This window comes from Sapajus apella, unplaced genomic scaffold (genome assembly GCF_009761245.1).
Source record: "Sapajus apella isolate SASKATOON/1434 unplaced genomic scaffold, GSC_monkey_1.0 scaffold65, whole genome shotgun sequence".
Classification (NCBI taxonomy): domain Eukaryota; kingdom Metazoa; phylum Chordata; class Mammalia; order Primates; family Cebidae; genus Sapajus; species Sapajus apella.
The window spans coordinates 4,895,989-4,908,070 of NW_022437005.1; the positions used below are offsets into that span (position 1 = coordinate 4,895,989).

At 46.4% G+C, this 12,082-nt stretch overlaps 1 non-coding gene and 3 pseudogenes across 1 annotated transcript; 2 read left to right on the plus strand and 2 right to left on the minus strand.

Annotated features, from left to right (window-relative positions):
• LOC116530112 overlaps positions 1-4,850 on the plus strand; it is a 9,247-nt pseudogene extending 4,397 nt beyond the window's left edge.
• On the minus strand, positions 3,546-4,068 carry LOC116530192 (annotated as a pseudogene).
• Positions 4,851-9,288: 4,438 nt separating the features above from the next.
• LOC116530250 lies at positions 9,289-9,349 on the minus strand. The gene has a single exon (XR_004259901.1). It is a non-coding gene; the product is annotated as a U7 small nuclear RNA (small nuclear RNA).
• A 426-nt stretch (positions 9,350-9,775) lies between these two features.
• LOC116530245 lies at positions 9,776-9,893 on the plus strand (annotated as a pseudogene).
• The last annotated feature ends 2,189 nt before the right edge of the window (positions 9,894-12,082 follow it).

The following is a 12,082-nucleotide window of genomic DNA, read 5'->3' on the forward strand; positions in this document are numbered from 1 at the left end:
AAAAAAAAAAAAAAAAAAAAAAAAAAATAGAATATCTTTCCCACTAGCCCTTAACTATGAACCATGATGGCATAATACAATCTCATACTTACCTCTGGTCTAATAACATGCCTCTTTACTCATACTAATTTTCTTTTCCAATTTAGAGAAATCATTTAGGAGTACTTATATAGTTTTGACTCTAGAGTTTCATGACTTCAAGACAGCTTATTGTCAAAAGCCCTTGCAGGAACTTGAAGTAAACTTTTGTTGTGTTAACTGCACTCCGTGGTTCCCCCTAGCATCTTCTGGAGAAGTCAGAGCCTGCGTGCAAGGCTGTGCTTCATCTGAGCCCATTAACAATGAGAGGGGCCGAAGAAGTAGGGCTTGCTCAACTTGGAGGGAGAGCCAGGCTGATGGTGAAGGCTGGGGGTCAACATTGAGTCAGTTTCTAGGAGGCAGCTGCTGACCCAGCAGTTCACTATGTGGTGGAAGTCCAAGGAAGGCCAGAATACTTCTAGAATCACTGGCTGTGGCTCGGGATGAACCTGGGAATACATAGTCAAGTCAAGTTGGGAAGGCACATAAGTTGAACGCAATACAGCTTTTTTTATAGTATAAAATTAAAATTAGCAAAGATAATTTTATTGCTAGCATTAGATGATAGAGAAAAGGAAAGGAAGAAAAGCATACTAATTTTACCATTGTTCATAGCAGGAAGTGAACATCTAATCTAGTGTCTAAAGGAATAGAGAATTGAGTCTAATTGTATTGCGTACATTTACATATTATTCACCAGAACAAAAATACAACTTTCCTTTTTCTTTTTTTTTTTTTTTTTTTTGTTTGAAACGGAGTCTTGCTCTGTCATCCAGGCTGGAGTGCAGTGGCACAATCACAGCTCACTGCAACCTCCGACTCCCAGGTTCAAGCGATTCTCCTGCCTCAGCCTCCCAAGTAGCTGGGACTACAGGCTAGCACGTCACCAGCCTAGCGCACCACCACGTCTGCCTAATTTCTGTATTTTTAGTAGAGATGGGGTTTCACCATGTTGGTTAGGCTGGTCTCAAACTCCTAGCCTCGGAATCTGCCTGCCTTGGCCTCCCAAAGTGCTAGAATTACAGGTGTGAGCCAAGGCACCCAGCCACGGCTTTCCTAAAGATCAGAAGACACGGGTGAGAAAAGACAAGTAACTTTCCTATGCAGAAGAAATCCAAAATATTATGTAGCTACTCTGCTTCTATTAGATTTGTATTGCTGCTGTAACAAATTACCACAAATGTAATGGCTAAACACGATACAAACTTATCTTAGTCTGGAGGTCAAAGGTCTGACGCGTATCTCACTGGGGTAAAATCAAAGAGTCAGCAGGCTGTATTCCTCTCTGCAGGCTCTGAGGGATGACCCATATCCTTCTCTTTTCCAGATTTTAGAGGCTGCTCACTTTCCTCAGCCCACGGCCCCTTCCATTTTCAAAACTGGCAATGGTAAGTTGAATTCTCATGTCCATCACTCCAACCTCCTCTTCTGTCTCCCTCTCCCCCCACCTTTTTTTTTTTTGAGATGCAGTCTCACTCTGTCGCCCAGGCTGCAGTGCAGTGGCGCAATCTCAGCTCACTGTAAGCTCTGCCTCCTGGGTTCAAACAATTCTCCTTACCTCAGCCTCCCAAGTAGCTGGGATTACAGCCACCCACCATCACGCCTGGCCAATTTTTGTATTTTTTAGTAGAGATGGGGCTTCACCCTGTTGTCCAGGCTGGTCTTGAACTCCTGACCTCAGCTGATCTGCCCACCTAGGCCTCCCAGTATGTTGGGATTACAGGAGTGAGCCGCACCCAGCGTTTTTTTTTTGTTTGTTTGTTTTTTTGAGATAGGGTCTCACTCTGTTGCCCAGGCTGGAGTGCAGTGGTGCAATCTTGGCTCACTGCAACCTGCATTTCCCAGTTCAGGTGATTCTCCCACCTCAGCCACCCAACTAGCTGGGACTATAGGTGGGTGCCACCATGCCTGGGTAAGTTTTATGTTTTTTGTAGAGATGGGATATCGCCATGTTGCCAAGGTTGTCTTTCAGTTTTAAGGATCATTGTGAATACATTTGGTCTGGCTGGATAGGCAGAATACTCTATTTTAAAAATCAGTTGATTAGCTGGGTGATGTGGCTCACGCCTGTAATCTCAGCACTTTGGGAGGCCAAGGTGAGCGGATCACTTGAGGACAGGAGTTTGAAACCAGCCTGGCTAATAGAGTGAAACCCCATCTCCACTAAAAATACAAAAATTAGCCGGGCATGGTGGCGAATGCTTGTAATCCCGGTTACTTGGGAGGTTGAGGCAGGAGAATTGCTTGAACCAGGAGGTGGAGGTTGCAGTGAGCTGAGATCATGCCATTGCATTCCAGCTTGGGCAACAAGAGCAAAACACCATCTAAAAACAAACAGGCTGGGCGTGGTGACTCACACCTGTAATCCCAACACTTTGGGAGGCCAAGACAGGCAGGTCACCTGAGGTCAGGAGTTTGAGACTAGCTGGCCCACGTGGTAAAACCCCATTTCTACTAAAAATACAAGAATTAGCCAGGCGTAGTAGCTTACGCCTGCAGTGCCAGCTACTCAGGAGGCTGAGGCCCGAGAATTACTTGAACCCAGGAGACGGAGGTTGCAGTGAGCTGAGGTCACTCCACTGCACTCCAGCCTGGGCAACAGAGTGAGACTCGGTATCAAAACAAACAAACAAAAAAACTCAATTTTAAACTCCTTTCACAAAGACACATCTAAAATAAAGTGAAAAACAAGTCTGAAAAATTACCTTTTAAGAATGACTTAGGAGGGGGAAGTAGGGGCGAAGAGAAGTTGGATAATATGTACAAAAATACAATTTGATAGAAGAAATAAATTCTACTCCAATAGTACAGCAGGGAAATAATAGTTAACAATAACTTAGTGTATATTTCAAGAGAGCTAGAAGAGAATTGTAACATTCTGCTTCAGGTAATGGATATCCTAATTACCCTGATTTAATCATCACACATTGTATGCATGCATCAAAATATCACGGGTACTCTCAAAATATGTATAACTATGATATATCAATTTAAAAAAGACAGAAAAAATGATTTAGATCCAGTTTACCAGTGAAATCCTTCAGGCCAGGCACGGTGGCTCATGCCTGTAATCCCAGCACTTTGGGAGGCCAAGGCGGGCGGATCACAAGGTTAGGAGTTCAAAACCAGCCTGACCAACATGGTGAAACCCGTCTCTAAAAAACAAAACAAAAAAAATCCCACAATAGGCTGTTGTAAAAAAAGAAAAAAAAAAGAAAGAAGTCCTTCAAGTGTCCAAGTTATTAAGGATCAGCTAATTATTAGACAGTGTATGTCTCTACCGTATCAAATAAGAATAAAAATCTTTTCAAAACATTTTTTGTTTGTTTTGTTTTGTTTCAGACAGGGTCTCACTCTTTTTTTTTTTTTTTCTTTTTTTGACTGCCCTAAATTGTTTATTAGGTATGAATTTTACAAACTTTACTTACATCAGTGGTAAGAGTGGAGCTGGGGAATATCACATCTTCTCAAGGGGCACGAGGAGACCCACCAATAGTGTGGTGGAACTTATGGCCATTTCCACGGCCGTGGCTCTTTTGGCCTGCAGATGTCAGCCCATGTGTCTCCCTGTGCTTGTGGACTGGCTTGGTGACCCACTGGGTGTCAGGATTTCATCTGATAGCTTTATGGAATGCATCAGTGAGGATAACCTCAAAAAATTGGTGTGTGGAATCTTCAACCCAGTAAGAATTCAGGACTCAGAGCCCTACAGTGGCATCCAGCTTGATCCTCTGCAATGAACTGAGGCTTCAAGCAAACTTTAGCTGGTTAACACCGCAAGTTCAGGCTTGTTATAAGTTGCACGCTTAGGAACTGGGCGTTTGGGGCTGCCACTGCACACACGAATCCTATATATAATGTAACCTAGCTTCGCTTTGCAGCCCAGCTGCTACACTTTATGGGGCCGGGTGGGTGGGGGAGCCTGTGGAGAGCACAGAGCCAGTGATACTGCCAGCAGCAGGCCCTCAGAAGAAAGCACATGACATCAGAATGTACTTGTATGCACTCACTGTGGCTTACCTGATGGCTGCTGCCAGACAGAAAGGCAGGGTCTCGCTCTTTCGCCCAAGCTGGAGTGCAGAGGCACAATTATGGCTCACTGCAGCCTCAACCTCCTGGGGTCAAGCCTAAGTCTCCCGAGTGGCTGGGACCACAGGCGTGCACCACCATCCCTGGCTAATTTTTGTATTTTTTTGTAGAGACAGGGTCTCACCATGTTGCATAAGCTGTTCTCAAACTCCTGGGCTCAAGCAATCTTCTTGCCTTGGCCTCCCCAAAGTGCTGGTATTATAGGTGTGAGCTACCACACCCAGCCAAAACGTTTTTTGAAAGGAAACAAAATCAGAGGCAGGGCGAGGTGGCTCACACCTGTAATCCTAGCACATTGGGAGGCCAAGGCATGAGGATCACTCCAGGTCAGGAGATCCAGACCAGCCTGGCCAACATAGCGAAACCCCATCTCTACTAAAAGCATAAAAATTAGCCAGGCAGACCTCGTTGCCTTTCTGAGAGCAAGATGGGTCACCAGCAGCTGTACTGGAGCCACCCGCGAAAATTCGGCCAGCGTTCTCGCTCTTGTCGAGTCTGTTCAAACCGGTACGGTTTGATCCGGAAATATGGTCTCAATATGTGCCGCCAGTGTTTCCGTCAGTACGCGAAGGATATGGGTTTCATTAAGTTGGACAAAATGATCTTCAAAGGATTATCCAAGACACCTACCATGAAAAGCCTTGATAGTTCTTTGTACATAAAATAAACATTTTTAAAAACCCAAAAAAAAAAAAAAAAATTAGCCAGGCATAGTGGCACACATCTGTAGTTCCAGCTACTCAGGAGGCTGAGTCAGAAAAACGCTTGAACCCGGGAAGGAGGAGGTTCCAGTGAGCCAAAGTTGTGCAACAACACTCCAGCCTAGGTGAAAAGGGGAAACTCTGTTTTAAAAAAAAAAAAAAAAGAAAGAAGGAAAAAGAAAACAAAATCAGAAGAACCAGACACCAAGAACCAAGCAAATAGACCATAAAATACTTTTCAAAATAAAATGTCTTTTAAAAAATGGTTAATGAATCAAGAAAAAGAAATAAAGATCTTTTTAAAGTTACAAAGGTAACGGTAACTAATAGAATTTAAGAATAAAATAATGGGAGAAAGAGAGTAGAGAAGAAGGGAATGTAAAGAGGTTAAACGGCCGTGTTCGTGTTGGAGAACTCACAGATGTTGCACATTCTATAAATCAACAAATAAGAGTTGCCATTGCAGCCGAGCGCGGTGGCTCACACCTGTAATCCCAGCACTTTGGGAGGCCAAGGCGGGCAGATCACAAGGTCATGAGATCGAGACCATCCCGGCCAACATGGTGAAACCTTGTCTCTACTAAAAATACAAAAATTACCTGGGCGTGGTGGCGTGCACCTGTAGTCCCAGCTACTCCAGAGGCTGAGGCAGGAGAATTGCTTGTACTCAGGAGGCAGAGGTTGCAGTGAGCCGAGATCGCGCCACTGCACTCCAGCCTGGCGCCTGGCGACAGAGCAAGACTCTGTCTAAAAAAAAAAAAAAAGAGTTGCCATTGCAGCCAGCATCTACGGGGAATTTTGGTGCGGCTTCCAGCCACTCCACTCCCAGTGACAGTTTGGAGTTCTGCTTGGCTATCTACCCTTTTCCAATCCTGTTCCACATGGTCTGGGTGGAGTCGTCTCAAATTCAGCTTATCTGTTCCTGCCCAATGAGTCAACCATACGGTTTAGAGAGTTTTAGCCTCTGGCCCAGGACTCTGTACCTGCAAAAACTTTCCAACTTTTGCAGGAGCCGTCCCTGTGAAATAGGGTATGTTTAATGTTAAGGGGAGCTCTGGGTACTGTTGTTTTTATGTTTATGGATTTGATATTCTCTTTCATTTATCAGAAGAAGGAATGGTAGATGGGCCAGAGGAGGCTCTAGTCCTTGCCACGGGAAAAGACTCCTGCTGGACGGGATGCAGGAAAGGAACAGGACGTTTGTTGTCAGCACTCTGAGGCAGACACTCCGTATGCCTCACATCACCTTGGCACGCATCTCTCCACATGGAGGGCTGCCTACTGCAAACACCTCTGAGTCCTCCTCTGCCTGAAGGTTCTCTCCCCGCCCCTCTCTCTCCTCCCCCCACCTCTCTCCATCCTTAAAAGCAAGCTAGGCTGGCAAGTTGGGCAAGATGAAAGTTCTGTATCAGTAATAGATGAGGTGCTGTCGGGTTTACACTGCAGCTTCCTCGACCCTCTGTTGGGAGAACTCTGAGGCATCTTCCAAATCGTCTCCCAAACCCTACAGGGGGAGTGGGCTCCGGGTGCCCGCAGAGAAAATGTGCTTGATAACGCAGCTTCTTAACTGGCTCTCTTCCCTTTCTTACCTTGCTTCCCTACTCCCTGAGGTCACCGCTCAAACTACTTGCAATTGAATACTATCGAGTCTGGGAGACCTCACATTAAGGTGCGTCCAATCCCACTCTCTCAGTAAGGGCAGCTGGGTTCTGAGTTCCTTGGCATACCCTCCCTCACTTTCCCTCTGTGCACTTCCACAGGGGCTCCATCCCTGCCCCAGGGCAGGGCATGTGGTTCGCACCTAGCCAATCAGCACTGATCTTTCAGCAGCCGCAGGGAAGGGCTCCGGGGCAGCTGGTGACAGCCTGTAGAGAGGCCCGCCCCGCTCCCTGTGCACCTGGGAGGATGAAGCCTGGATCGGCAGCCGTCACCTGCCAGCCTGTCTGAAAGTGGAGTCAACAGGGAGGGCTGCTGGATGGAGTGAGAAACCAGGCTCTGTGATAGTGTTTGAGCCCCTGAATCAAGCAGTGCTTTAAGCCAGAATTATCCCTAGAGTGTTCAGTTAAACGAGCCAGGAACTTCCCTATTAAATCCGTTTTCAGTTGTGACTAAGATTCCTAATGGATACGAGAGAGAGAAAGGGCCTTCCCTGGGTCTCCCTTAAGAGAAACAGAGAGAGAGGTGGTTGCTACCTTGGCTCTGTGGTCCAGCAGGTGCTGTTCAGACAGATGTGGTGGAAACTGATCTCTGATTGTGTCGGAGGGGAAACCCACCTGGGTTGGGGGGGTCAGGCACTCCCAGCCCAGGGTGTCAGGCCCAGGGGAAGGGGGGACTGTGGTTTGTTCAGCTGGGGATCCCTCTAGGAACGCTGCACTCACTCTAAACGCAGGAGGGATTAAAAATCGGCAGATTGGGCCGGGCACAGTGGCTCACGCCTGTAATCCCAGCACTTTGGGAGGCTGAGGTGGGCAGATCTCATGAGGTCAGGAGTTGGTGACCAGCCTGGCCAACATGGTGAAACCCTGTCTCTACTAAAAATACAAGTTCATGCCTGTAATCCCAGCTGCTGGGGAGGCTGAGGCACGAGAATCGCTTGCACCAGGTAAGTGGAGGTTGCAGTGAGCCAAGATCGCGCCACTTCACTCCAGCCTGGGCAATAGAGCGAGACTCAGCCTAAACAAACAAAAAACAAAAATTCGCAGATCCTTGCTTTTCTTCTGGGAAAACCTGAGCTCAAAATAGACAAATCGGAAATTACAGGAAGCGGTTTCTCTCCTGAAAGCGACTTTGGGGAAACTGGAAGCCCTTCCCCCTCCACAGATCCACCAGTTGGCCCATGATAGTATTGGGACACAATACTCCCCCTGCCCAACCCAGGATTGCCCCAAATTAAGATGCCAATGCCTCCGCTTGAAGTGGCATTATTGGCTGTTAGTAGACTTTAATACTTACACAAGGATTATTACAGAATTTCACAGAGCAGATTTTGCAGGGTGCAAGCAGCAAGGAACCTGGAAGGGAGGGCTCAGCCACAGAGAATAAAGGATTCAGCACTGGTCACTCCAGTGTGCTCTGAGTCGATGTCAAGGCTGATAAGAGGCATGAGGGACGCAGAGGAGATTCGTTTGCTCGAAGATAAGAAAACTGTTTTGCCTGGCACTTGCTTGTACTCTAAGCATAGACCTGATTCTCTGAGTCCCCCCTTAGGCCACATCCGGCTAACCCATTCATTTACAGATTGTCTCTGGCTACTCTTGGTCTACAATGGCAGAGCTAAGTGGCTGCCTCGGTGAATATACAGCCTGCAACATCTAAACTATCTGCTATCTGTCCCATTGCAGAAAAGGTTTGTTGACTCTTCTAAGCCAGTGGTCCTGAAACTTGAGTGTGTGTTAGAATTCTCCCAGGAGCTTGTTTACACACAAATTGCAGCACTCCAACACAGGGTCTCTGATGCATTAGGTCTCAGGTGGGGGCCAAGAACAGTTAACCCTTGAACAACATGGGTTTGAACTGTGCAGAACCATATACACATAGATTTCTTTTGCCTCTATCACCCTTGATACAGCAAAACCAACCCCTTCTCTTCCTCTTGCTCTTCAGCCTACTCAATGTGAGCATGGTGAGGATGAAGACCTTTGTGGTGGTCCACTTCCACTTAATGAATAGTAAATGTATTTTCTCTTCCTTATGATTTTTCTTAATAATACTTTGTTTACCTAATTTTAAGAATATAGAAATAATATACACAACATACAAAATCTGTGTTAATCAACTGTGTTATCGGTAAGGCTTCCAGTCAACAGTAGGGTATTAGTAGTTAAGTATTTGGGAATCAAAAGTTAATGGAGACCAGGCATGGTGGCTCATGTCTGTAATTTCAACACTCTGGGAGGCCAGGCAGGTGGATCACTTGAGGTCAGGAGTCTGAGACCAGCCTGGCCAACATGGTACAGACAAGGTTTCATTGTCTGTACTAAAAATACAAGAATTAGCCAAGTGGTGGTGCATGTTTGTATTCCTAGCTACTTGGGAGGCAGAGATGGGAGTATCGTTTGAACCCAGGAGGTGGAGGTTGCAGTCAGCTGAGATAGTGCCTCTGCACTCCAGCCTGGGCAACAGAGCCAGTTCCTGTCTCACTTTAAAAAAAAAAAAAGTTTAGCCCGGTGTGGTGGTGCATGCCTGTAATCCCTGCTATTTGGGAGGCTGAGGCAGGAAGATAGTTTGAACCCGGGAGGCGGAGGTTGCTATGATTAGAGATCGCACCATCGAACTCCAGCCTGAGCAACAAGAGTGAAACTCCATCTCAAAAAAAAAAAAAGTTCATGCAAATTTTTGACTGGGCAGGTAGTGGCTCCCCAAGCTCCTCCCGTGTTGTTCAAGGATCAACTGAATGTCCATTTCTTTTTTTGTTGAGGGTTGGGGAGTTCCGGTGAAGACAGGAAAACCTGTTAGACAAATTCTAAAAGAGCTGTAACCTGAATTTCCCTTTCTCACAAGCTCCCAGGTGCTGTTGCTGCTGGTGTCCTCGCCATCTCCACATTGAGGCATCAGAAAGGGCAAAAGCCAAATAGCCAGAAGTGGCTCAGATCGTTCGCTCCTGCCTACTTCTCATTAGCCCAATATTGGAGGCTGGGAAATGTAGCCTCTGGTTAGGCAGCCATGTATCCAGGAAGATGGAAAATAGATTTGAGAGGACAACTAGCAGGCTTGGAGTACTGCATTATTTTCTAGGGACTTAAAAAAAAAAAAAAAAAAAAAAAAAACAACCCCACAAAGGCTTAGTTCTCTCTCCTGCTACATGTTCAGCTCAGGTGAGCTAGAGGCTAGAGGCTTGTTCCAGGTTGCTGTGATTGAGGGAGCAAGTGTAGCATTTTTCAAATGCTGCTTTTAAAAGCTTTATATTGGTCTATGGACATATCACCCTGAATGGGCCCGCTCTCATCTGATCTTGGAAGGTAAGCCGGGTTGGCCTGGTTAGTACTTGGATGGGAGACCGCCTGGGAATACCGGGTGCTGTAGGGTTTTTTTTTTTTTTTTTTTTTTAAAAAAAATAAATAAAAATTAAAAAAAACGAAAACAAAAAAAACCACAAACTGTATTGGCCAGGTACAGTGGCTTATGCCTGTAATCCCAGCCGTTTGGGAGGCTGAGGCAGGCAGATCACATGAGGTGCGGAGTTTGAGACCAGCCTGGCCAACATGGTAAAACCCTGTCTCTACTAAAAATACAAACTAGCTGGGTGTGGTGGCACACACCTGTAAGCCCAGCTACTTGGGAGGCTGAGGCAGGAGAATCATGTGAACCCTGACGGAGGTTGCAGTGAGCTGAGATCATGCCATTGCACTACAGTTTGGGAGGCATGGTGAGACTCCTTTTAAAGAAAAAAAAAGGGCTGGGCTTGGTGGCTCATGCCTATAATCCTAGTACTTTGGGAGGCTGAGTTGGGCGGATCACAAGGTCAGGAGTTCAGCCTGGCCAATGTGGTGAAACCCCATCTCCACTAAAAATACAAAAAGTTAGCCAGGCATGGTGGCATGTGCCTATAATCCCAGCTACTAGGGAGGCTGAGGCAGCAGAATCTCTTGAACCTGGGAAGCAGAGGTTGCGGTGAGCCGAGATCTCATCACTGCCACTCCAGCCTACGCAACAGAGCGAGACTTCATCTCAAAACACACACACACAGACACACACACACACACACACCCCATTGTATTGAAATACAACATGTATACAGAAAAATGCAGAAATCAGAAGTGTATATAGCTCAGTAGCTTTCGCAAAATGAACACACCCATGTAACCAATGCACAGACAAGAAACAGAACATGACCACTGCGCCAGAATTCCCCTCAACCCCCATCTAGTTGAAGCAGGAGCGGCTGCAAGGAACAGACCTCTTGAACACTGAACTGGGAGGGAAGGGGTGATTTATTCAGCCGGGAGCAAGGTAGCATAGCTGCCTAACAGCCAAGCTCCTCTAACAAAGGAAACCTCTGCCTTTATATAGGCTCACAACTCTAGATATTACATGTGAAGGGGTCTTGAGTTTACAGTTTTAGAAATCACACGTGAGATGGTCTGGTCGTGATGAAGTAAGGGGGCGAGGTTTGAGCAAGACTGAATGGGAACAATAGAGGGCGTTTCTCCATATTGCCCCCACCCTTACAATCGCCTGAGATCTTAAGGTGGGGGGTTTAATCTTTAACCTCCAGGCCACTGACCTCATGCCTGCTGTCTCAACTGTTTTTTTGTCCTCCTTCTTTGAGACAAGAGACAGGACAGAGGGGTTTCTTTCCTCATAGTCACCATGCTGCTTTCAAGGGTTGCTACTGTCAGAGGTGCGTAAACCAGAGCAACTCCACCTTAAATAGGAGCCGGGTGAAAATGAGGCTGAAACCTACTGGGCTGCATTCCCAGAAGGTTAAGGCATTCGAAGTCACAGGATGAGGCAGGAGGTCAGCACAACATACAGGCGAAGGAGGAAGGGCTTCCAGCTTCCCCAAAGTCTCGTCCCCAAAATGGCAACGGGAGTGACCTCTGGTCGTTCTCACGGCTACACTCCAACCAGGACCATGACAGTTTACAAATGCCATGGCAATGTCAGGAAGTTACCCTATATGGTCTAAAAAGGGGAGGCATGCGTAATCCTTGTTTAGCGTACCATTGAGAAATAACCATAAAAATGGGCCACCAGCAGCCCTGGGGGCTGTTCTGCCTATCGAATAGCCATTCCTTCCTTCCTTTACTCTCTTAATAAACTTGCTTTCACTTTGCACTGCGGACTCTCCCTGAATTCTTTATTTGGGGTCTGGATCGCAACCTCTTTCCTGTAATACTACTATTGGCCAGGTGCAGTGGCTCACACCTGTCATCTCAACGCTTCAGGAGACCAAGGCGGGAGGATCACTTGCGGCCAGGCGTTTGAGGTTACAGAGCTATGCTTTTGCCACTGCACTCCAGTCTGAGTGACACAGTGAGACCCTGTCTCAAAAGATTTAAACAATTTTTTTAATTAAAAAAAGGGCAACCACCATCATGCTACAGATTAGTTTTGCCTATTTTGAACTTTATATACTAAGTGTCTGTATATAAAGATGTGATGCAGCCAGAACTTTCACCCACCGTATGGTGATTTACAGACTCTCCTGTAACCGATTCTTTCACTCAACTGTTGGTGAGTTTTATCTGTGTTGTTGCATGCAGCAAACATGC